The sequence below is a fragment of the Engraulis encrasicolus genome, chromosome 17 (genome assembly GCF_034702125.1).
Source record: "Engraulis encrasicolus isolate BLACKSEA-1 chromosome 17, IST_EnEncr_1.0, whole genome shotgun sequence".
Lineage (NCBI taxonomy): Eukaryota > Metazoa > Chordata > Actinopteri > Clupeiformes > Engraulidae > Engraulis > Engraulis encrasicolus.
The window spans coordinates 20,585,573-20,612,506 of record NC_085873.1 but is presented as its reverse complement, the minus strand read 5'-3'; the positions used below and the strand labels follow the sequence as shown (position 1 = coordinate 20,612,506).

Genomic DNA, 26,934 nt, shown 5'->3' with positions numbered 1-26,934 from the left:
TATAAAACAGTGAGACTTTATTGGAACTGTAATCTTTACAGGCGTGAAAAGTGGCTCTACCACGCAAGAAGGGCAGACCTCCGAGTAAAAATGACAGCTGAGGAGGGAAAAAAAGGAGGATATGTGGTCTGCGAGGACCATTTCAGTCCGAAATACCTCATTTGCAAAGTATGTATACTTGTTAATGCTGCACCTGTGCACCCAATGACACACATAAACACAACTTTCAAGCATCTCAACAACAATGCAACTTTTTTACAGTTTTATATGTGAAGGCACAACTTGTGGTTCTCTCTTAAAGGGCCAAAGGAAACGCCTGGCTCCAGGTGCCGTCCCCGTTCTCCTTCAGCAGGAGGATCCACCTGTTAATAAGAAAGGTGATATGCTTCATTCAGGCTTCCCACCCTTTTTGCATGAACAAATTCAAGCACCTTCCAGCAATAATTTTTCACGTTTTCCAGCACCTTTAAACGGTAGTGGACTAACCGTGTTTGCCCATATAAAGATAAGGGTTAACAAGTTAGACATAGAGTTAGACTTCCCCTAAATTTCAAGCATTTTCAAGCACTTCACAACAAATGCAAGCATTTTTACAACCTTGAAAACAGACAATTGAAATTCAAGCATTTTCAAGGAATTCAAGCACCCGTGGGAACCCTGTTCATTTCAGTTAGAATTTTGGGCAGTACTTCACTGATATACAGTCGAACTTGAAATTATTAGCCCCCCTTGAGAAATTGAACATAATTCTTGATTTTTCCATTAAAATGATCATTGACAACAAATGTTTTTTTTTATTATTGAAATAAATGCACTATGAAAACATTGTCCAACAAGTTTCGTTGGGATATTTTATAATCACACTGAGTTTCAACAAAAAATAGCAAAAGTGAGTTGTTCAAAATTATAAGCCCCCTGACCCTTAATAGTCAATTGTGTACCCTTTTTGACCCACAACGGACAACAACCTCTTTGAATGTTTTTTGACTAGGTTGGCATAGGTCTTATTGCAAACTGTTCCAACTAGCCCAAATTGCATGGGTTGGTGGTCTTTTTCAGCACTTGCTACAGTTTTTCAATTGGATTGAGATCTGGGCTCTGTGCAGGCCACTCTTCAACGTTGGTCTTGGTATCCTTGAAATATTGATGTACTATTTCAGATGTTTGCTTTAGGTCATTATCTTGTTGGAAGACCCCATGACAATCTAAGCACAAAATACGAGGAGACTTCTGCATGTTTTCCTTCAGAATTTTTATGTAACCTTCCTTTTTCATGGTGCCATGCACCCGTACCATACTGCCTGTACCTGAGGCAACAAAACAGCCCCACAGCATGATGCTGCCACCACCATGTTTAACTGTATAAACTGTGTTCACAGGGTTGAAGGTCTCTCCTTTTTTTAGCCATATAGGCAATGTCCATAAACCCAAACAACTCCAATTCGTCACATCAGAGCTCGACTTAAGTGTGCCCGTGAATACTTGAAGAGGAAAAATGACTTTTGAAAGTCTGTGTTTTGGTCTGATGAGACAAAATTGGGGCTGTTTGGGCATATGGACATTGCCTGTGTATGGCTAAGAAAGGGGAGGCCTTCAACCCTGTGAACACAGTTCATACAGTTAAACACAATGGTGGCAGCATCGTGCTGTGGGGCTGTTTTACTGACTCAGGTACAGGCAGTCTGTTTCGGGTGCATGGCACCATGAAAAAGGAAGATTACGAGAAAATTCTGAAGGAAAACATGCAGTCTGCTCGGACTTTGAACTTCGATCGTCGCTGGGTCTTCCAACAAGATAATGACCTAAAGCATACATCTAAAATAGTACAGCAATACTTTAAGGATACCAAGACCAACGTTATAGAATGGCTTGCACAGAGCCCAGATCTCAATCCAATATTAAACCTGAAGCAAGGGCTGAAAATACCACCCGTGCACGAAACCATGCTATAAGGGCCATTTGGAACAGTTTGCTAGGGAGGAATCGACCAAAATTCCTCAGGAGACCTGAACCAACCTAGTGAAAAACCATTCAAAGAAGTTGTTGTCAGTTGTGGGTCAAAAAGGGTACACAATTAACTATTAAGTGTCAGGGGGCTAATAATTTTGAACATCTCACTTTGCTATAATAATTTCAAGTTCGACTGTAAGATCCCATAAATGTTGCATATGCAACGGCAACATTTGACAGCTTCTTCAAAATAGTGAGCTACCCTTCAACCTAGTTCTCTTTTCTTCTCAGAATTAGAACTCAGGCCCACCCTGTGAACCTACATTGTTCTACAATGCATGTGCGCATCCTCTGTGGTGGAGAGCAATTCAAATTTTTTTTTTTTTAAAAAATGATTTACCACAATTATGGTACTTGAGTGCAGTCATCAGGAGTTCTTCATAGATTGTCAGGTCATCTTTGTGGTCACCTAGAATGTGTGTACAATGCCTGCAGAAAGTAAAAGAAACACCCAGCTTCTGGGCTACTGTCAACAACATTGACACCAACTAAATTCAATGAATGTGCAGCACAGGGGAAATAAATGAATGAATTTATGCATTTCAGATGAGCTTGAACCCCTTTGTACTTTCCTGGCATATTACTTGCATTGTCGTAAGACTGGCCACAGCAGTTACTTATGTCTAGGCCCAGGTTCAAGACATACTTGAACATTGAAAAATCTATCCCGGAGTTCTTATTGCAACTCGTTAATTGGGTGTTTTTGCAGTCATACTTAATTGTTGGCCTATATCTTGTTTGCGCATTTAGTTTTGCATAGGGGATTTGCATGAAGTAAAGTAAAGTAATGAGTAATTAGTTACTTTTTAAATTTTGCAATGAGTAAAGTAATTCATTACAATTCATAACAGTAACTTAAGTAAAGTAACCCATTACTTTTTAAAAGTAACTTACCCAACACTGCTGGTGACTCATCTGGTTGCTGTACCACATGGCCTAGGGGCCCTCTGGTTCCTATGTCCTGTCGCCGAGGGCCCTCTAACTGCTGTCACCCGTCACCACATCCCCCAGCACATTCTCTCTGGGTTCCCTCTTCTCTCTTCACTTATGCCATAACAGACTAAATAAGTACAACAAAATAAGTACAACAACACAAGTACAACAAATGAAGTACAACAAATGAAGTACAACTAATGAAGTACAACTAAAGAATAGAGGCCTCTGATATCGCAATCGACATCTGCATATTTGTTGGGCCCCGGGGGCACCAGCCCCACTTGCACGGATAGTAATACGCCCATGACATTAGTGAAACAGAGTGAGGAGAATAAACCGAGCCATCCAGTACTTTCACTTTTTGTTCTAACAGCAATCCAGTTCTTTCCTCAGATGCAAAACCTAGACCCATCCTGTAAACCTACATCCCCGTGAACCTACAATGTTCTACAGCATGGGTGTCAAAATCAAGGCCCGGGGGGCAAATGTGGCCCCCAGAGTCGTTTTATGTGGCCCTCCAGAACATTTCACATTTGTATCAATATGAAAAACATGACCTGAATCAACATTTTGTGCACACGAATTGTAAGTGGGCCAAAGTTTGTGTAACAGCGCAAACAAGAATATACAGTTGCAACCATATATTTACATACACCATACACCATATGGTCAAAAACACAAAATTATTTTTTCCTCATTTTCATCGAGATCAGAAGTTCACATACACTCCATTAGAATTTGGTCTAAATGCCTTTAAACGTCATCAATTGGGTCAAACTTTTTGTAAATTATTTTACAATTCACTATGAATATTTAAACAAGACTTTTGGTTGCTTTCTCTTGACCAAACTCTAACAACTTGGCCATGTGTGTAAGCCTTACTACACATACACTATATGGCCAAAAGTATTTAGCCACCTGCCTTGACTCACATATGAACTATAGTGCCATCCCATTCCAACCCCATAGGGTTCCATATGATGAGGGACCACTTTTTTGCAGCTATTACAACTTCATCTCTTCTGTGAAGGCTGTCCACGTGGTTGGGCAGAGTCTTTATAGGGATTTTGACCATTTTTCCAAATGCTCAAAATGAGGTGACACTGATGTTGCTGGAGTGCAACTGGTTCTTAATCCTCACTCCAATTCATCCCAAAGGTGTTTTGTCATTTTCAGGTAAGGACTCTGTGTTGCCCAATCAAGTTCATTCATATCAGACTGTCTTATCCATTTCTTTATGGCTGCTCCATTTCTTAGTGCGCTGGCGCACATTCATGTTGAAAGAGGAAGGTCATTCCAAAGGTTGAGAGCATGGAATAATCCAAAATGTTCCAGTTGTGACTGATTTTGGATACCAAAGCATTTTGGACAATCCCATGCTCCCAACCTTGTGGGAACAGTTAAGAAAGGGCCTCTTCCTCTTCCAACACGACTGTGCACCAGTGCCCAAGAAAAGGTCCGTAAAGAAATGGATAACAGAGTCTGGTGTGAATGAACTTGACTGGGCTACACAGAGTCCTTACCTGAACTCGACAAAACACCTTTGGGATGAATTAGAGTGAGGATTAAGAACCAGTCCCTCTCAACCAACATCAGTGTTTTACCTCACCAATGAGCATTTGGAAAAATGGTCAAAATCCCTATAAAGACTCTGCCCAACCACGTGGACAGCCTTCACAGAAGAGTTGCAGTTGTAATAACTGCAAAAAAGCAAAAAGTGGTCCTGCATCATATTGAACCCTATGGGTTAGGAATGGGATGGCACTATAGTTCATATGTGAGTCAAGGCAGGTGGCTAAATACTTTTGGCCACATAGTGTACCTGCTGTGCCAGCTCTGCCCTTTCAGGCTCAATATGAATTAAATAATAACTTTGTGGTGTGTACTAAGTGAGGTAGTACCTCCTGCAGCAAATTAACCTCATAACATGATGCTGCCACCCTTATGGTTGAAGTTGAGAATGGTGTTTCGAGGCTTGCATGTTTGCCAATGCATTTCTCCATTAACAATCTTGTATGCCAGAGAGGTCCATGCTACCGCTTAATTGTGGCAGTGTGAAGTTATAGGGTTTATTCATTGTGGGACACTATTAGGACATCACAAAATGAATGGCATCATGAAGAAAGAGGAGTATGTGGAAAAAAATATTGAAACAACATCGTGAAACACTGCCACATTTCTTGCAAATCAGCAAATGGGTCTTCCTAAGTAGACAATGACCCAAAGCGTACCACTAAATTAGTTAAAATATTGTCAGCACAACAAAGTGAATGTTTTGGATTGTCCATCACAAAGCCCTGACTTAAAGCCTATTGAGCCTTCGTTGGCAGAGCTGACACAACATGCATATGAACTGATGCCCACACATATGGCCCAGCTATTACAGTTTTTCTACAGGAGTTGACCAAAAGCTTAAATGGTCATAATAGATGTGAGAACAATTTACAAAAGTTTGACACAATTGATGTTCGAAGGCATTTAGACCAAATTCTAATAAAGTGCATGTAAGCTTTTGATTTTGAAAAACACCGTATAAAATTCTCTCTCTCATTATTCTTGGATCTGGAAAGAATTCGGACATTCGGAAAAATTGTATAAATCCTTATCAACTAAAAATTGGACAGGTTTTGTCCGATTTTAAGTCAGAGAATCAGAAAAAAATGTATGTATTTTTTTGACAAAAAAGTGAATGTAAATATACAGTTGCAACTATATGATGGGAATGAGTATTTGTGTAATTGCTTTAACTTTGAGTATACATTTCTGTATGCATAATCTCAGAGCATGTTTGAATACATTGAATCCGGCCCGACTTCATACCAGCTTCTGATTTTGGCCCACTGTGCATTTGAGTTTGACACCCCTCTGTTCTACAGTGTATGTGCACTTCTTCTGTGGTAGAGAGCAATTGAAAATAAAAAAAATGTTTACTTACCAGTTATAGTACTTGAGTGCAGTGATGATGGTTTCTTCATGGGTTTAAAGTCAGCTTTGTGGCCACCGAGGAAGACTGAAATAAATAAACACACACACACACACACACACACACACACACACACACACACACACACACACACACACACACACACACACACACGTTAAAATGCATGTTCTCTTACCCACATTTATGTAGATTCGGCTTCAGAGACCGCAGAGGAGATGGGCAGATCAAGCCATCTGGAAAAACTCTTGGAGAAAAAAGACCAGGTAAAAGGGCATAGTTATAGGTTAATAAATGAACAAATAATTCAATTGCTGCTGTCACTAACAAATTATTGCTTTTTTTATGGGGGTGGCGTTCCAAAGGAAATCGCACATCTCAAATCACTTCTCAAGAAAGAGAGACTGAAATTCAGGCAGCACCGCCATCGGGCATCACTAAAAATTAAAAAAATGCAGCTAAGGTATGTGCATTCAAACTATACCCAACACTGTTGTATGGCATCTTGCACAAGTAAGAGCCATGCACAGTCTCAGCAGCCCGTACATTCTGCTATGACCACCTCATTACTCCCAAGTCAAACTATGAACTTGCATGTGATGTCTGTCCAAACAGCCTTGCACACCAAATGCGAGAAAGACCCAATCCCTCCCACTCCCTGCCAAAAAAGGCCCAAGAATTCCTGAAGGGGCAAATGGCTCTGTCCAGAGCCAAGCATCATGGCCAGAGGTATACCAAGGAGCAAAAAGTTATGTCTCTGCGCCTGTACCACCACAGCCCCCGGTGCTATGGGGAACTTAAGAAAACCTTTCAACTCCCATCAGCACGCACGCTGTCCCGCCATTTGATGGCTAGTCTTGGAAATTTTGAGGCAAGTATAATATGACTATTAAAACAGCAAAATCAAAATGGTGTTTGACGTGCCCCATCTGTTCAAGTCGGTCAGGAACAACAAGACCGAAAAGCTTGAGGAATACAGTAACAGTTGCTATGGGGGGGGAGGGGCTTCGCGGAAGGGTCAATTAGCTAAATCAGCACTGGATAAAATTTGTGGTTGGTCGTTGTTATGTTTTTAGTAACACAGCCTAGTTAGCTCATTAGGTATAATGGAGTAACTGGTGTTGTAGCCATGTAATATTGCTGCTGATGTAATGACACCACATAAGAACTTTTACCTCTGCTATCAATCATACTATGAGCATCACCCAACCAGTATCTTCTTCATTATTCCACAGCCTGGGTTTCTCTTCGGGGTTTTGGGGAAGATCAAGGGGAAAACAAGTAGCATGACCCCAAAACAAAAGAAGTGTGCGCTCGTCCTGGACGAGATGTCCATCAAGCCACATGCTGACTACAGCATCAGGCTTGATGCCATTGAGGGCCTGTCTGATTCAGGGAAGCCAGCCAGCCAGGCAATGGTCTTCATGGTGCGGGGAATTTGTGGACGATGGAAGCAGGTGCGGATGGAAAAATATCTTAATTCTACCCAGTCAAATGATATGTAAATAATTCACAACATATGCGAACAAAGACCGTCAATACAGTTCCCTTCCTTTTTTTGTTAGCCCATTGCCTTCTTCCTCTCTGAAACAACAATGGCAAGTAATAACATCGCCAAGAAGCTGCAGGAGGCCGTCCAATTACTAGAGGGCGTTGGCCTTGAGGTTTGTTGTACAAAATCCCTTTGCTTTGTTGTAGTTATCTTGTCAGGCAGGTATTAAATTGGAGTGACAATATTGTGTTGCACTTTCAGGTTAAGTGTGTCATATGTGACCAGGGTCCCACAAATGTCCGGGCCATGAAGAACCTTGGGGCAACTTTGATGCTGCAGGAGGACGGTAGTCCTAAGAACTTACTGCACTTGGGGAACAGCAAAATTCCATTGTTGTTCGATGTGCCCCATCTTTTCAAGTCTGTCAGGAACAACTTGAAAAAACATCCGATCCACGTAATACAATAATGAAATTTACACAACATTTACAGCTGTAATAATGGAAATACAGCACAGTAAGCATGTGAAAGTTAGCATTTGAAGTTATTCATGCATTAATGTCCATTACCTCAGATTGAAGGGCAAGAGGTCTCCTGGACACACATTAGGGAGTTTTACACGGAGGACCGAAAAAGCACCATCCGTATGGCCCCAAAGCTGACCGAAAAACACATAAACCTGCCACCCTTTGCGAACATGAGGGTAAAACTTGCAACCCAAGTTTTCTCTCATTCTGTAGCAGCTGGTGAGTAATCTTCATAACATGAAGAGAAAGAAAATTGGAATGTCCGATTATATCTGGAGATATTACAAGTTTTGAACACTGTGCAAGACTGCAAACGCAAACACAAAGTTAATTATTTGATTCATCTCCTTATAAAAGGCATGAAGACCATGGTGCTAAATGGCACCCTGCGGGAGGAGGCGCTTCACACGGCCAACTTTGTGGAGAAGTTGGACCGTTTATTTGACGTCCTTAACTCTAGGTAAAGCCACTACCAAAGATCAGAACTAACTTAAACTTTAAAGTAAAGTTGACGTTAGTGTTAGTATGGGATTTTTCCACACAAAGCCCTGTTTTTATGTTGTCTGGGAAGAGTTAGAGTGGTTGTGATGAAAATTTGGACATTTAGTGCACTCATCTTTACGCAGTAGTGCACAGAGCCTTCACAAATATAGCATTGGCCGTTTAGCCCCATTGACTCCCATTCATTTTTCACTTGTCTGCGTTCGCCCCCCGAGTTACAATGGGAGTGACCACGGTCCGCCATCACCATTGCTCTTCGAATCTAATTAGGTCATCATGGTCATGAGGTCATCATGGTATGTTTTAACACTAGAACTACCAGGATTTTTCTGCCTACCTAGAAATACCAGAGAGGGGTCATTTGACCCTGCGGCTTTTACCTAATACACTAATCACTCATTTTGTTATGGTAATGAGGCTGTTAGGGGGCGTGTGTGGGGTGAGGGGTGAGGGGGTCACACCTTACAGTGCTAACAGCCAAGACAAACAGGGACAGACAGCTTCTTCCCAAGGGCTGTCAGCCTCCAAAATCACCACAGGTAAATAGCAACTTGCATGAAGATATCAGCAGCAAAGACAGATAGCACAGTTTGGCGGACAGTGTGTTACAGTTTTTCTCCATTGGTTTGGCTCATTTCTTGAAACTGAGATGTCATTCTCAAAACATGGACAAATCCCAAAACTAATTTGCAGTTCCTCACAACAGAATGGCATTTATCATTGCTTTCATCAAATTTCAAATGCCTTTGTACATGTCTCAATCATTTAGTACATCCTTGCAAATGGCTATGTACAAGTATCCTACAGTTAACACAATCAGCTTACATTTAGTAGAATTTTCAAATGAATGTACCTTGCTGATCTATCCCAATTGGTTGATTCTCAGTGTAATGGTTGTCCTGAAAACATGTCAGCACATTTTCTTCATATAAGTCATCAATGAACGTGTAAATGTCCCATGTGATCATGACGAATCATATGACTGCAACCAGATAATGGTTGAATTACAGTTTTTCTCGACTGGTTTGGCTTTCTTGAAACTGAGATGACATTCCTATAACCATTGGGTCATTTGGCCAAACATTCTTACACTTCTGCACAACAGTTCAGATAACTAGCAAAATGTCATATACCTCCCAAAACACCTCATTCTTGCATCAGCACTAAACAGTCTCACATATAAATAGTCAGTACCATCAAAATGGCATAGATCCTTCTCAATTGCTTTGGCTCATTTGCATTCATTTAGTCCTTCTGTCAAAATAAACTGGATGGTTCAGCATAACTACATGGATCCTCATCACTCGCTCATATCACCCCAAAAACAGTTTACCCATGTGTCAAAACTAAATTTCTTCCCCACATATATCATCAGTACCCCCAAAATGCATTGCCCCTTTGCCATTGTGTAAGCACTGCCAGTCAAAATGGTTAGGTGTTTTATCTACTGTACGTTCAGCTAACAGATTTCGACTATGTATACAAATGAAAAAGTGAGTGAAACCATTGAAGTTTGACAACACAGATAATTTACCAAGGACATTTATCAGCAACTTTCTTTACTGTAAATTCATATACAGAAAGTAATGCCCATATATCACAGGTTTCTCATGGGTTTGGCTCATTTCTCAAAACAGAGATAACATTCTCAAAATAACATGGATAAATGCCAAAGCAACTAGCAATTGTTCAAAACAGAACTACTAACTAGTAAAGTTACAATACCATCTGACCTGTTGAACACTGTCATGAATTTACTATGTAATGAAATCCTTAAAATATGATGTCCTTGACTGTTTTGGGAATTGCGTAGACCACTTTGCATATGATGACTTACACAATGAAATAATGCTGACGTGTTTTGGAGAGGGCAACCATTAGACTGAGAACTGTCTAATTCGTTTAAATAAGCAAGGTCGATTTATTTGGAAAATGTGCTAAATGTATGCTGAATGTGTCAACTGAAGGGTATTTGTACATATCCATCTGCAGAGATGTACTAAACATTTGAGACATGTACATGTACACATTTGATATCTGATGAAAGCAATGAAAAATGCCATTCTGTTTTGGGAAATTGCAAGTTGGTTTGGGGATTTGTCCGTGTTGTTTTGAGAATGTCATCTCAGTTTCGAGAAATTAGCCAAACCAATCGAGAAAAACTGTAACGTGTGAATCTCCCATGCCATGTGACCATAACAACTCATGTGAATGCAACCTGGCAATTGTTAGATGGATAAATACCAGTGCATGTGGACTACTGCTTCACTTCCCTCAAGAATTTTGTGGTGAAAGAAGCTCCTCTCCAAGGAACGAAGATGCAGAGATACAGCACTCAACAGGCATTGGAAATGATCCACACACACACACACACACACACACACACACACACACTCTGTGTCTCAAGTGACAGCTGTGAGCTGCTAACAGCCACATTTCCACAACAAAAGGAGTGTCCGCAGGGGGTCCAAAGGGTCAAATGACCCTCTTGTGGGGCTTTTAGGTAAAAAGGTCAATTGACCCTTCCGTGGTAGTTCTAGTGTTAAGCCAGAAATAAGGCCCCACATGCAAAAAAAAAAAAAACATAGTTCCCCTTCATTGCATGTGGGGCCTTATTTCTGGCTTAAAACAAACTGTAGGAGCCATTTTATTCTCACCTATAGGTAGGTTTAGCGTAGTTTTAGATTTAGCCACTTGGGGGAGCACTTCACTGTTATGGTAGCTCACTTAGTCACAGGTAGAAATACAGGTGCCCATGATTAGGGGCTAATGACGAGGACGCTGATGGTCGAAGTGCGCGAGTTTCAAACGCTGGCTACTGTGTTGTATGGATAGTGGAGCACGAGAAGCCGCTTTAGCTTTGGGACTGAGGTGTGATCCGGGATCTACGAAAAGTTTGAATTCCGTGAGTAGGATGGATAGTGGGGGTGGGGGGGAAGACGAGGCTGATGAAGTAGAGGATATGGCTACAGGTGGCGTTGATAATGCAACATTACACGCTGATGCTTCTGAACGCTGTACTGGTAAAAATGACTGGGAGATGGCACGGGGTAAGAAAAGGAAGGGTTTATTTTCTCAACCACTTGCTCAGGGAAAAGACGAACCTGTTTTCAAGGTTGTACTTAGGTTTAAATCACCGTGTACTGTGAACCCTATTAAAGCTAGCGAGGAGGTCAAGAAACTAGTTGGAAATGTTTTGGCAGTCATTCCTTTAAGAGATGGCAACCTGATGATAACCTGTAGAAATAAAGACCAACAACATGGTTTACTGCAATGTAAAACTTTTTTGGGGAACGCTATTCAGCCTCAGGAGTGGGAAGTGAGGGGGAAGGTCTTGGGTGTGATTACGGGTGTATCAACAGACTTATCTGAAGATGACATTAAGATGCATGTCAGAGGGGCTAAAGTAATTAAAGTGAAGCGGTTACCATATACAAGAGAAGGAGTTAAAAGTGCAAGCCTTTCAGTAATGCTTAGCATGGATGAAAATGAACTACCCAGTAGGGTCAGCATTGGTTACGTGAGTTATGTGGTTAGGCCATACATTCCATCTCCGACAAGATGCTATAAGTGCCAAAGGTTTGGCCATATTGCAGCAGCCTGCAGAGCTAGTCTAAGGTGTGCTAAATGTGGAGGCGAGCATGAATATGGCAAATGCGTAGATGGTGCCAAGATAAAGTGTTGTAATTGCGGGGGGGAACACAGTGCTGCTTATAAGGGGTGTGCTGCACATAAGAGAGCGGTACAAGTACAAAATGTAAGAGTAAAGGAAAGACTTACTTACGCTGATGCTATTAAAAAGGTAGACCAATCACGACCTAATCTAAGGCAACCCCCTGTTTCCCAACCTGTTTCTCAACCTGATGCACCCTTCTGTTCTCAAACTGTTACACCGCCTTTGAGATGTGATATTACTGAAGACACTCTGATCATCGAAAAGAAAACTTTTGTTGCCTTTATGATCTATGTTATCAATTGCACAGCACAGGCAAATACGAGAACGGAGAAAATTGATATAATCATATCAGCAGCAGAAAAATTTCTTGGGATGGAGAAGAGATCTCTTGACTCAGTTGACGAAGTTTTATCAGCCAGGACATCAGGAAGCCAGCAATCATGTGGTGGTGGCTCCTGATGGGACTGACTATACTACACTGGAATGCCAGAAGCCTAATTGCTAATGGGGCAGAGCTTAAGTATTTTATTGATGATCAGGATGTTAAACCAAATATTATCTGTGTTCAGGAGACTTGGCTGAGACCATCTCTTGATTTTGTCATTTATGGGTATACTGCCATACGTAAAGATAGAGAAATGGGAGCTGGTGGGGGTGTAGCTACTTTTATTCAACAAGGATTAAACTATAGGATTTTAAGTCTGCACAAAGAAATGGAAGTCATAGTAACTGAAATATGGGTAGATAATATTAACTTTGTTGTTGTTAATCTCTATAACCCCTGTCAGAAGATAACGAGAGAAATGCTTGAAAGCGTCCCTGTTAATTGGAACAGTAGGATTATTTTTTGTGGAGATTTCAATGCACACAATACGCTATGGGGTAGTATAAAGACTGATGACAATGGAGATATACTTGAGGAGTTTATGGATGATTTTAAACTAGTGTGTCTTAATGACGGAAGGGGGACTAGGTTTGATACAGCTCATGGAACAGAGTCAGCTATTGATCTTTCTATCCTTTCAGAGCGTATTGCAGGAAGCAGTCAGTGGGATGTCCTTAACAAGCACCCATTGGGAAGTGATCATTACCCTGTCTTTGTAAAGATAAACCAGTTTGATGTAAGGTTGGAGGAAAACTGGTGTCCTAGGTGGAAGATGAGGGAGGCGAACTGGGCACTATTTAGCATGAAGGCTAGTGCAAGACTTTTGGGGAATTTCTCCTATGAAACCGATGATATTGAAGAAGCGAACACAATTATAACCGGTATACTGTATGAGACAGCAGAAGAGACGATAGGTAAATCAACAGGGGTGAGGGAGAAGAGAATGGTCCCTTGGTGGACAACGGAATGCAAGGAAACTATTAAGATCAGGAACAAAGCGTTCAGGAAGCTTAAATCAAACCACTGTTATGATAATCTGATTGTCTATAAAAGGGCCCAGGCTGTAGTTAAACGGACAGTGAGAGAGGCCAAGAAAAGGTACTGGAGGGATTTCTGCAGCACTATTGGAGCTGAAACTAAGGTCAGTGAGGTATGGGGAATGATCAGGAAGATGGGTGGAGTGAGAAGGGATTTCTCTTTGCCTGTACTTAAAGATAGCTCTGGGGAGGCGGTTAGTAATGCAGAGAAAGCGGAGATGCTGGCCAGAGCATTTGTGAAGGTGCACAGCTCGCAAAACTTGTCACAGGAAGAGGTTGAGTGGAGGATGAAAATGATTGTTGATAATGCAGATATATTGGATAAGTAAGTGATAGTGTAATGGATAAGGACTTTACTTTATTCGAACTAAATAGAGCACTAGTAGGGGCCAGAAATACATCTCCAGGTAAAGACGGTATATGTTATAGGATGATTGATGTGTTGTCTGATATGGCTAAATATGAGATCCTTAAGTTGTATAATAGAGTGTGGGAGTCAGGTAGACTACCTTCTTGTTGGAAACACTCAACTATTGTTCCAGTGGCGAAGCCAGGCAAAGATAAGGCAGATGTGAGGAGTTATAGGCCCATAGCACTCACTTCAAATCTTTGTAAACTTATGGAGAGAATGATTACCAAAAGGTTGGTGTATGATTTGGAGAGAAGAGGTCTACTTACTCCTCATCAAAGTGGATTTAGATGTAACCGCACAACTATGGATCCTATTGTCTGTTTGGAAAATGAGATTAGGAAAGCACAAGTAAATAAAGAAACAGTTTTGGCAGTCTTATTTGACATTGAAAAGGCATATGACATGCTTTGGAAAGAGGGCCTGTTGTTAAAGCTACACAAAATGGGAATCCATGGGAAAATGTTTAATTGGGTTAGGGACTTCTTGAAAGGCAGGACTATAGAGGTCAGAGTTGGTCTAGCTCACTCAAATACTTATAGTATACAGAATGGTACACCTCAAGGGAGTGTTTGTAGCCCAATACTCTTTAATATCATGATTAATGATGTGTTTGATTATGTGGACGCCAGACTTAGTAAAGCCCTTTACGCCGATGACGGGGCATTATGGGTTAGAGGGAAAAATACCCATATCCTTCAGGACAGAATGCAAACGGCCATTGGTCAGGTTGAGAGATGGTCACATGAGTGGGGCTTTCATCTGTCAGTCGAGAAGACCCAGGTCATCTGTTTTAGCAAGAAGAATGTCAATCCTTCAGTTAATCTCACTCTGTATGGACAGCTGCTTAAGCAGGTTGACAGTGTCAGATACCTAGGTGTGTGGTTTGACGTCAAACTTTCTTTTAAAGCTCATATCAGGAAGACAGTAGATAAATGCAAGCGGAGTGTCAATGTACTTAAGTGTGTAGCAGGAAATGAGTGGGGGGCCTCAAGGACATCCCTCATTAGGATCTACACTGCTTTAATCAGACCTGCCATAGATTATGGCTGTATTGTTTACAGCTCAGCTGCTAAAACGACCCTGTTAGAATTAGACCGGATACAAGCGTCAGCAATGCGTATCTGCTGTGGTGCGTTCAGAACATCGTCTATCCCTGCATTACAGGTGGAAACAGGGGAGATGCCACTTGACCTAAGGCGGTTACAGATATCGTCCACATATTGGTCTAAGCTGCAGGGTAGTGCGGACAGCCACCCCACTAAGCAAATTCTTACTGAGTGCTGGGAATATGGAAAATCTATGCGTAGCTTTGGGTGGGAAAGTAAACTGCATGCTAGTTTAGTGAAAGACTGCAATGTAACCCTATGTAACACTGACATGGGATCAACCATTCCACCTTGGCTGTTCTGCTTTCCCACTGTCAATATGCAAGCCAAGAACATTTTAAAATCTAGAGCTGTTTATCAAAACATACAACAATTCATAGATGGAATGTATGGTCATGCCACACAGATATATACAGATGCCTCTAGAACTGAAAATGGTAGAACAGGAGCAGCCTTTTACGTTCCTCTGTTTGATGTTGCTGTTAAGAAGAGGACATCTGATTTTCTCTCTATATATACAGCAGAGATGCTTGCTATCTTGATGGCCCTACAGTGGATAGAGGAAGTGAAGCCTAGGGATGTAGTCATATGTTCAGATTCTATGTCATCTTTGACGAGCATCCTTAGTGGGAATTCAACATGTCGCCAAGATTTATTAAATAAAATTCACCAGTTTGTTTTTCTTTTGACACAACAAAATTTATTTGTCCAGTTTTTATGGGTCCCTGCACATAAGGGAGTAGAGGGCAATGAAAAAGCAGACTACCTGGCAAAAGAAGCCATTAAGGCGGATGCAGTTGAACTTGAAGTTCCACTAAATAATTCAGAACTTAGAACAGTAATTAAAGAAAATGTTAATAAATTATGGCAGGAGAGATGGGACACAGACAAGAAGGGGAGACATCTTTATCAACTGCAGAAGTCTGTTGGTCCTAGGTGGGGGGGTGACCAGACACGCAGGGAACAGGTTCTGATTTCTAGACTGAGGATTGGGCACACAGCCCTGAACAGTGGTCTATTTACAATAGGAAAACACCAGACAGGCACATGCTTATACTGTAATGAAAGAGAGGGAGTGGAACACGTACTTCTGCACTGCTCACAATATAATGAAGAGAGAGAAAAGTTGAGAAGGACTGTTAAGACACCTCTAACACTACAGAGCTTGTTGAGTGCACCCCAAGTGTCAGCAATAGTTAGGTTCCTGAGTGAGACAGGACTTGCAGAAAGGATTTGAACACCACATTGCACTTTTGATTATTTATTTAAGCTATGATGATATTTATTTATTTATTTATTTATTTTGTTATTACCTCTTTTTTTTTGTTTTGTTTTTCCCCTTGTGATATAATCAGCGAGTAGTTAAATCCCAAAAAGGATCACACCTCAGCCCAGTAGGTGGCGGTAATACACTTTGTTTGTAAACCGCCAATAACCCTTACCGAAGAAGAAGAAGAAGAAGAAGAAGGGGCTAATGACTGCTTGGACTGGGGAACACACGGTTCTTACCGTTGCCGTGTGCCAGCCGAATGTGATATCTCTCTTTTAATACAGCACAGCACAACAGCACAGAGGTGATCTAGTTTTTATATTAAATTAAAGTTTTTGCAATAAACGGGGAACAACCCCAAAGGGATTTTTTGGCTGGACATTCCATGTTTGCTGCGCGTTGAGAACACCTGCAGTCCAGGCCGAGGCTTACAGGGTAGCCTCCACATAGTAAGAACCATGCCCATTTTTTCAATGGAGTTGAACTGAGAACAAAGGATTATCGACATAAAGGAAATACACACTGGAAACAGGACAAACAAAGGATATTTTACTGAAAACGCTGTGGACATCAAGAGGATTCCAGCTATTGGAAAAGTTTGGATTATCCGCGCCTCCAACAAACTTGCACAGATTGGACGTGAGTAACCGTAATTGGAAAACGGCTTGCTTACCTGTGTGATGCCCTGGGCATTGATGGACTGTCGTGAGTGAAATTTCTATATGCTGTGCTGCTGAAATTTTAATCTGTTTTGTTACTGTTCAATGTGGACTTTTTACAAGGAAAAAAAAAAGAGAAAAAACTTTGATTTAAGTGCTGTGCTGTGCTGTTTGAAGACCCATGTGTGTCACCTCCACAAAGGGTCTTGAAGTTTAATTGGCTACACTGACTGTAGGCCTACTATTGGCTATCAAGGCATTATTTTTGAAGTGTTGATTTTTATCCAGTGGTGCTTGTGCGCAACATGAGTGAAGAAAAAGAAAAGTCTGGTGAGGCTACGGCTGCTCTTGCATCAGAATGCACCAACGCGCCAAGTAATGCACCTGAGGATGAAACAGAAAAACGTGTGAAGAAATTAACACCAAAAGGGTTTTTAATGGTGTGTGACAACCTGCAAAAGAATCGTAAGTCAAAGCTCACACTAGCTGGAAAAGCAAAACGAAGGATAAATGAGCTTTTGGCTGCAAGGGTGACAATTCATACAATCAGTGACATAAAGAAATATTTAAATGAATTTTCTGTTTTGTGCAAAGAGGTAATTGAAACCCAAAATACACTAATGGAGATGCCAATGCCAGAACCAGAGTTTCAAACACAGCAAAAATGGCTTGTGGAAAAAACAAAGGAAATCAGTAAATTTGAAGATCATGTGCGCCTATGGCTGGCTGGTGCTGTTTCTGAGGATGAATCCCAACTTCCTAATGCCCATGAATTACCTGAAGTAAATCCTGATGACAGCATTTCTAATGTGTCAAGTAAAAGGTTCAGACATAAAGGCCAATCATCTGTATGTTCAAGGTCTTCCAGTATTGCTTCTTTTCGTTTAAAGGCTAAAGCTGATAGGGCTGCTTTGTTAAAATCTGCTGCTGCTTTAAGGAAGATGCATGACATGGATGCAGAGGAAGAAGCTCTTCAAATGCAGAGCGCAAGACTGAAAAGAAGGAAGGAACAGCTGGAAATGGAGACAAAATTGGAAGCTGCTACAGCTAAGTTGTCTGTCCTTGAAAATGAAGATGATGTTTATGGGGATGAGGATGGGGATGATGGTGGTGGTGGTGGTGATGATGGTGATGGTGATGATGATGATGATGATGATGGGAATGGGGAGGATGCAATGAATGCTTATCTTCATGCAGAATTGAAGCAGTCCAACCATTCTGTCCCTCACCCTAAAGCTGTTTTGTTTAAGCAGGACAGTGCGGTGCCACCTGTTGTGCGGCCTAAAGATGACCATCGGTCTCAAGCCCAGTCTTCTTTTGGGCCTAGTAACCCTCTTCCTCCAGTGTTACAGACACCATCAGGTACATCTGGAGCATCAGTGAACATCCATGGGCCACAGAACACTAACCCTGCTCCAGTGCAACATCGGCCACCATCTACACACAGGAATGCGCGCACTCTGACACAGGCAAGCCATGCTGTGTCCTCTGGTAGGCCTAAACCTCCACCTACTGTGTATGACATTATGCAACGCCAGAATGACATCACGGCCCAGCTAGTAAAAAATCAAGCTTTAGCCTCTCTCCCACCTAGAGTGATTGCTGAGTATGATGGAGACCCTTTGAAATATGCTGCATTCATAAGAGCATTTGAGCAAGCCATCGAAAAGAGGACTAATGACAAAGAAGAATGTCTTTATTACCTTGACCAATACACTAGAGGGCAGCCAAGAGAATTGGTTAGGAGCTGCTTTAACATGGCTCACGGGCAAGGCTACTATAGGGCCAAAAATCTTTTAAAGGAACATTTTGGTAACGAAATGAGAATTGCTGCGGCGTATATTGACAAGGCGATGCAATGGCCAGTGATGAAAACTGACGATGTTACTGCCCTACAATCTTTTTCCATCTTTCTAAGAGACTGCTGTAATGTGATGGAGGATTTACAGCACCAGGAGGAGATGAACGTCCCGTCTAATCTTCGACTGATGATGACAAAGTTACCATACAAGATGAGGGAAAAGTGGAGGACGACTGCGTGGGAACTCCAGGAGAAGCGTGGGTCCAGGGCCAGGTTCCCCTACTTCGTGATCTTCATCGAACGCCAGGTGAAGATTCTGTCCGACCCTCTCTTTGGAGACTTGCAGGGTACACCACCACCGCCCTCCTTTAAGTCCAAGGCTGGGCCACCAGGAAGCAGACATGTCACTGTTGCTGCAGTCGATGCTGTCCGACCGCCAAATCCATCAGCTCCCCAACATCAGCATGGAGAGCCATCTGCACAGATGTACCACTGTGAAACATGCTTTGTATGTAAAGGTCAGCACTCAATAGTGAACTGCTCTGCTCTTGAGAAAATGACACATAGAGAAAAACTCGATGCTTTGAAAGAAAATAGACTCTGCTTCCGCTGCCTCATGCCAGGTCACATAAGTACCTCCTGTGATGGTCCTCTGGCCTGCGATATATGCAAGAAGAGCCATCCAACAGTGCTGCATGTTGAACCTAAAGCTTCCAATGTTTCCATCACTAATGCACTTGTGTCGATGCAGACGTGTGGCCATACTGGGGCCGGGGAAGATGAGCAGATCATGTCCATTGTTCCTGTACAGGTGAAGTCTGGGAGTCACGTGATCAACACCTACGCTTTCCTTGACCCTGGGAGCTCAGCCTCTTTCTGTACTGAACATCTTATGAGAGAGCTGAATGCTTCAGGTGCCAAAACAGACTTTCTTCTTCGCCCACTTGGCCAGGAAAAGATAGTCACTTCCTTCTCCATCAATGGCTTTCAAATTTCTAGTATGACAGGAGATGAATTTATGGATTTGCCTGAAGTTTTTACACAGAAAACAATGCCTGTGGGAAGAAGCAACATTCTCACTGAAAAGGAGTTGAAGAAATGGCCATATCTGAAAGGCATCAACATTCCCAGTCTTGATGCAGGGGTGGAATTGCTCATAGGGACCAATGCCCCAAAGCTCATGGAACCATGGGAAATAATTAATAGTCAAGGTGAAGGACCTTGGGCATACAGGACCCTAGTGGGGTGGGTCGTGGGTGGTCTACTGAGAGGCAGTGAAGGTAAAGGCAGGTGTGGTTCTCCTGCCCACACAGCCAATAGGATCTCAGTCTCTAAGCCACAGAAACTGGTAGTTGCAAAACCCAAGCCAAATGTCAAGAAGGTCTATCACCATGAAAATCATAACTGTTCTGACTTACCTTTTAGAACTGCAGATGTGACCCTTGCAGGCAATCCTGTCCGAGCAGAGGAGATTCCAGGAAAGGAACTGCAGCCTGACCTCCATCCACAGGAATCAGTCTTCCAGACAGGCATGAATGTTTTAAAGAATACTGCTGATAACCCATGTCTACCTATTGTTACCAGTGAATTCACAAAGGTTGTACAGGGCGGAGTGACTGACGCAAAGCTGAACCGGCCAGAGGGGATGTCCAGAGTGAAGGAGGAAGAAGAGGGTCCTACTACCATCATGGCTCAGCCTCTGATCTCTGCGAACCCTGAAGTGGAAAGAGAACCACAGCCGAATGCGTTCATTCCTCACAACCCAATGCAGGCAACACAATTGTCTTTTAATTATTTTTCTGATTTTAAAGAATTAAAGATACGTTTTGAATTGAATGTCAGATTAAGAGACCTGGTTTTAAGTGTGTTACAGAAGAGAAAGTTCATTAACCCTCCTGAGCTGTGGAAAGAAAAATTAAAGGTTGGTGACCAAGAGGACCAGGCTGCGGCTGACCAGAAGGGACCAACACGAATGAGACCTGGAGAAAGTTTCCCATTGATGACGTCCCCGGAATGGATCCAGGCGCTACAGGAGGCTCGTGGCAGAAGGGACGGAGGGCAAGCATCTCAAGACGAGGGGACATGTGCATCCAGTCCAGTGAAGAGTAAGAACTGGCCAACCACCCAGTCATGCCTCTTCATAGAAGCTGAAGACCAAAGTCCCAAGACCTGAGATGACCAGACGACTACATGACCAGATGGCGACGACCTGGCTGCATCAAGAAGATTTAGTATAAGAAATGTGTCACTTAAGATTAGCTCTGCACAAATGGCTCCTTAGTTTTAATTGGGTAATTATGGTTTAGTATTCACTCATAATTAGGGGCCGGGGTGTAGGAGCCATTTTATTCTCACCTATAGGTAGGTTTAGCGTAGTTTTAGATTTAGCCACTTGGGGGAGCACTTCACTGTTATGGTAGCTCACTTAGTCACAGGTAGAAATACAGGTGCCCATGATTAGGGGCTAATGACGGCTTGGACTGGGGAACACACGGTTCTTACCGTTGCCGTGTGCCAGCCGAATGTGATATATCTCTTTTAATACAGCACAGCACAACAGCACAGAGGTGATCTAGTTTTTATATTAAATTAAAGTTTTTGCAATAAACGGGGAACAACCCCAAAGGGATTTTTTGGCTGGACATTCCATGTTTGCTGCGCGTTGAGAACACCTGCAGTCCAGGCCGAGGCTTACAGGGTAGCCTCCACACACACCATTCTACTCACCCCTATTACTTTTTTGTGATTTGTCCACTTCTTCAGATATTGTATCAAAAGATATTCTCTCAACAGTAGTGAATGGGGCATGTGAATACAGGCATTACATGACTCATTCCTCATTTTAAAACTGTGCTACAGTGGCAACAATTCCCATTGTCCAACATCTTACTTGTTACCTCATCTGAGTTCCCAGCAATGATATTCAAACTGCAAGGGGAGGCAAGAGCAAGTGTCGCCCTTACATGTTGACACCAGGATGAACATTGTAACATTTCCACCCTTTTTTTGCTTTGGTTATCATGTTGTGTGTATGGAAAACAGGCTGTACATCATGTACGACTTATTCTAAAATTTTAATTTGATTTGGCAGGAGCCTACAGAACAAAAAGTACTGGAGACGACCTATAACTGGGAACTCCAGTAGGCTTGACTACCTCCAGAGCTGCTTGGGGTGGCTGAAAACTTGGAACTTTGCGTAAGTTACTTAAGAAATTAACTAAAACCACACATTTATTAGTAATAGAACTTAAGCCAGTTTAAGCGCTTAAAATATTGCTCCTCTGCAGATCTCACAGGACACCACCACCTTGCCATGCCGGTCTGATGGCCAGCATTCACAGCGTCCTGCAGCTACACAAGGAGCTCCGGAGTGAGGGCATAACCGTATTATGCACCTCAAAATTAAACCAGGACTGCCTGGAGGTACGCAACATAACGTTCATTCCACCAACAATAAAATATCCTACATCCTACTTATCCAGTGCCCAATGTTACTGAGTACCGTATTTTTTGGACTATATGTCGCTCCGGAGTTTAAGTCGCAACGGCCCAAAAATGCATTTTGAAGATGAAAAAAACATATATACGTCGCACCGGACTAATCGTCGCACATTTTTGAAAGGTTATTCTATCCATGGAATCTATGTTGTGATAACTGGCGCATGGTAAGCTGCTGCTCAAAGATGGCATTGTTTTAAACCAGCATCTGAAGCAGTGGCAACGCATTCAGAGGTGGTGGTAATGCACCAACTAAGATGGTTTGCCAACCGCCATAAAACCACAAAAAGAAAAAGAGGAAGAAACAGTGATAACGCGCCATGTTGCCTTGTAGTCAGAACAACATTCAATTTTCGGCTTTGTTTTGCGTTTGGACCGTGGGAGGGTTCGAGGCAACTTGTTCCGTTTCCAGAGCACGCCTTTCTTTACCCCCTTTTCTGAGACTTCAGCCCATGACGGTATCAAAGGTGAGGGGGATTTCATCCATGTTGTGTAGCCTATGGTAGTGTCACTTTGTGCTCGTTTGTCAGAAACTCGCGGAAATGACCGATTTTCACCTGGAAGTCGGCTGACTGTCTTTAATAACACAGACGCTCGTTCTCGGATAGAGAGGAGATTGCGTTGCATAGCGCAAATAAATCCACGAGAGGGGATTGCATTGCATAACGCGATACATCCACGAGCTCCCTGACTTCCGCAAAAGTCCTATTCATTTCTTTGGCAATGTCATGGAGCCCGTAACAAGACCGTTGACTCGCAGCGCGCGCGTTGTTCGAGAACACATTTATCCTGTATTCATCAGCACATTTTCCTCCGCTTTTCTCCAGTCCCCAAACAGTTTTCCATTGCATCCAAACTTTCGTTCAGCTGCCCTATTGCCATTTTCGGCTGCATATTTAATTACTTTCAGCTTGAACTCAGCAGTAGGCTATATTAACTTCTTTTGGGTGGTAGGCTATATTTCTATTCAGTCGTCATTGTAAATGCTATTTTTTGTTGTGATAGGCTAAGTTGTAACATTTTTTCTATCAGTGGTATTAAGCAACACAACATAGGCCTAGTTGCGCACATAGTGCTCTCCCGTGGAGAAAAAAAAACATATATATGTCGCACCAGAGTATATGTCGCATGTCCAGCCAAACCATGAAAAAAAGTGCGACTTGTAGTCCGGAAAATACGGTACACCCCATTGAAAAGCAACATTTTGAAACATATTTCAATAATTACACAAGTTATTTCCAATTGGTGCAGAGATTGAGTTTAACAACATCTGTTGAGCTTACAACAGGAAAGGTTGATTGCATCAAATCTTTCCCATTGTTACAAAATTATGGAGGTGCAAAATGAGTACACCCCCAATGTAAAAACTCCATAGACTATCTGCTTCGGTAATCTCAGTACATGTTGACATGCGTGTTATATGCTTGACCATCATATCGTAACGTAATGCAATGCAATTCATACCTGACCTCCTTTGCAGAACCTTTTCTCAGTAATCAGAGGGAAAGGGGGGCATCGTTTTCACCCGACAGCCCGGGAATTTGCCTCAGCTCTCAAAAGTGCGTGTGTCGCAGGCCTGGTTGATGCTGAGGGAAGTGGCACGAACTGCCTGCCTGACGGCTCAACAGTCCTGGTGACCAGCGAGGGAGGAAGAGGCACACTTCAGGTTAGACCGATACAACAAAAAAAGACTGAAACGGCAAAAACACTTATAAAAACAATGGTCAATGCCATCTCACCAGTAGCCATAGTTCCCCAGTGTAATCAAGATTTTGTTTAAATCAAACTCCAATGTAACCCAACTACTCTCGTCTTTTTTCAGTTACTGTTCTTTTTTTTAATCGAATTTTAATGCACCAGACAAAGACACATCCTTGAAAGAATGACTGCATTTGCAATGTGTTTCACTCCTCTAGAACATCACTCCAGCATCAAACCAGCTACCTACCCAGGCTCCCGAGGAGGTAATGACATGTTTCATGAAATCAAAAAATATGACTAGTTGGGGGCAGGCAAACTATCTACAGTTATGCATTGAATTTTGTGTGTATTTGGAAATCACAGGGCGTCAATGAGGAACTACGGGAAGGGGAGGAGGAAGCCCTCAACTATGTGGCCGGCTGGGTATGCCAAAAGGTGAAGGAGGACCCCGAACTCGGGCAGTGCAGTGAATGCGAGCGTGTGCTCACAAAGCACAATGATGCAGAACATTCATACAGCACTGCCATGAGGGAGGGATCCTTCCTCAAGCCGGGTATAAACTGTGCGATATTTTCACTTGTGGGTCTTAAGCTTCTGCTCACACTGCACGATGGAATTTCACTGTTTAAAAGTTCACAGCTCACGACTCACGTCCTCACACTACACGAGCCAACAGTCGGATGCGACCGAAAGGCTTCCACCGTACGACGCGACAGGCATGTTTCCCCGGTCTGCAGAGGAGGGAACATGCACACCTGAGGTGGAGATGAGGTCGCGCTCAACAGCGAATCGCACGGCCCTATTAATTTGTGCATGTGAAGTGTCAAATCGGGTCGTAGCACTGCTTTAACTCTGCGATTTACGCACAAGCCACGACCAGAATTTCAAACCGTTTTGATTTTCTTGCGACCCTGCGATTGCACGATCGTGAGGCGAAATCGCTTGTCGTTACCCCATGTACACTGCACGATGCGAGACTCACGATTGACCTGCGATTGAGCAAGAAATCGGCCCGAATCTCAAAAGTCGTGCGGGTGCCAAATCAGGGCAAAATCGGGGCAACAGTTGTACAGAGTAAGCCCAGCTTAAGGCAGAAGCAATATTCTTCAACTGCAGGCCTGTGCAACCCCTCAGATGTGCTCGGGTTGGCTATAAAAAAAAATCTGAGGTGGCCATCAAGAGAGCCCTGCCACGGGTCTGGGGATCAAGGGGCATCACAAGAGCCCTTCAGGACCTCTTAAAACATGAGGGGGCATTTGAACAGATCTTAGAAGCCCACCCTACACATGGAAAGAAAATCGAAAGAGTGGCCTCCAAAAAAATTATCATGTGTAGGGTGGGAGCCGCAATTAAGAGGATGAATGAGGATGTGGAGGGAAGGAAGAGGCAAAAAGAAAAGACGGCAAGGAAGTTGGCGTGCCTGAACACTAGCCCTAATGTTTGCTGATGTTACAAAATTAACTAAAAATAATCAAATGTGTGTGAGTGACTGTGTGTGTGTGTGAGAGAGAAACGTAAAACGAATGAATGGGACAATAACGTCAACAATTAAATAAATTCCTATTATTGATAACATTTTGTTGTTGTTTCATGGTTATTTCATGGTTGAACAGGTCAAATTAGGACACCACCTCTCATTTAATGTTGTGTGCCATTCAAAGGGAGAGTTAAAATTTTTATGTACCTTGTTAATGACAATAAAGGCTATGTTATGTTAGTAATAATTCAAATACAGCTGCGCTATGACGGAGGGGTTTGGTGTGGTAGAGACAGTTTTACAATACAGTAACTTTGGGTGCAATACTACATTTTGAGCCATGTAATCTGGAATATATATAGGGGAATACATTTTAAAAGTAAAGTTCTCAACATCGTGAACTATGAACCCAATTACACAGCTATTAGGCTTAGGTTTCCCAGTGGAGTTGGGCAGTGAATACATAGCTTTTGAAAAGGAAAGCAGTAGGATACTAATCTTTTGGACATCAACAAGTCAAATAAATATCATGAGTTGTCAATATAATTATGTGCATAAAGACAAGCTAGGCTGTGACAATAGCAGACAGGCCGATTTATGAAGCGTCGAACAACAACACAATCAGAACCCAAATATATAGTACTACGTACCGATTAAGCCTAATTTTGAAATACACACTCCAGTAAATACCACACGTGCTGTAGCGGTAGCTTTCTCTAGAGCAGTGTTTCTCAACTGGAACAGTCTTGGGACCCACCATTTTCCACTCTCATTTGGCCGCGACCCAATTTTTTAGCATTCAAGTCAATTCAATGCAATTCTCAAAATGTAACCAAGACCCAAATGGCCGGTTGCACACTATCTATCTCGCATAAACATTTAGATTGTATCTATGACGACTGTTCACAAGCCTATCAAAATAAAAGTTGTAAATTGTTGCCGGAAAAGTTGGATTTTTTTTTTTTTAGAATTACGTTTTTTTTTACACCAAGGCTCCGTGACCCACCCATGACCCCTCCGCGACCCACTTTTGGGTCGCGACCCACCAGTTGAGAAACACTGCTCTAGAGCTAGCGCTACCTTACGCAAACCATTCCCTCAATTCCCAAAAAAGACAATCGTGTCTATCGTAAGGGGGACATAAGTTATATAAGTGGATACATTTAACATTTATTTTCTCGAAAAACACGTACTATACCTTTTCGTCCTTAGGATGAACATCAGGATTCAGGACCGTTGCCTTAGTTCTAGACGCAGAACACATGATTATCAGCTGTCGATGAACGTCGTCAACCGACCGTTGTTTAGCAGATAGATTTGAACAGTCGTAAAATCCTTTGATCACGCGTGCGTCGATGTGGCCAGATGATTGGATCAGTGACAGCGCAGCTCAGTAGGCAATTGGCTCGTGGAACCGGAAAGGCGGGATATGTGTGGGCAGACGCCATATTTGCGTTACGAATCGTTACCATTCATTTTCAATGGGTGCTCTCATGAGTGGACCTT

The 26,934-nt window shown here is 42.4% G+C and overlaps 1 long non-coding RNA gene across 1 annotated transcript; it reads right to left on the bottom strand.

Moving 5' to 3' along the window:
* On the bottom strand, nt 1–26,934 carry LOC134467310 (uncharacterized). The gene is made up of 6 exons (XR_010038512.1): nt 26,627–26,934; nt 23,715–23,880; nt 5,882–5,956; nt 2,905–3,070; nt 2,351–2,419; nt 1–362 (listed from the first exon to the last, which is right to left on the bottom strand). It is a non-coding gene; the product is annotated as an uncharacterized LOC134467310 (long non-coding RNA).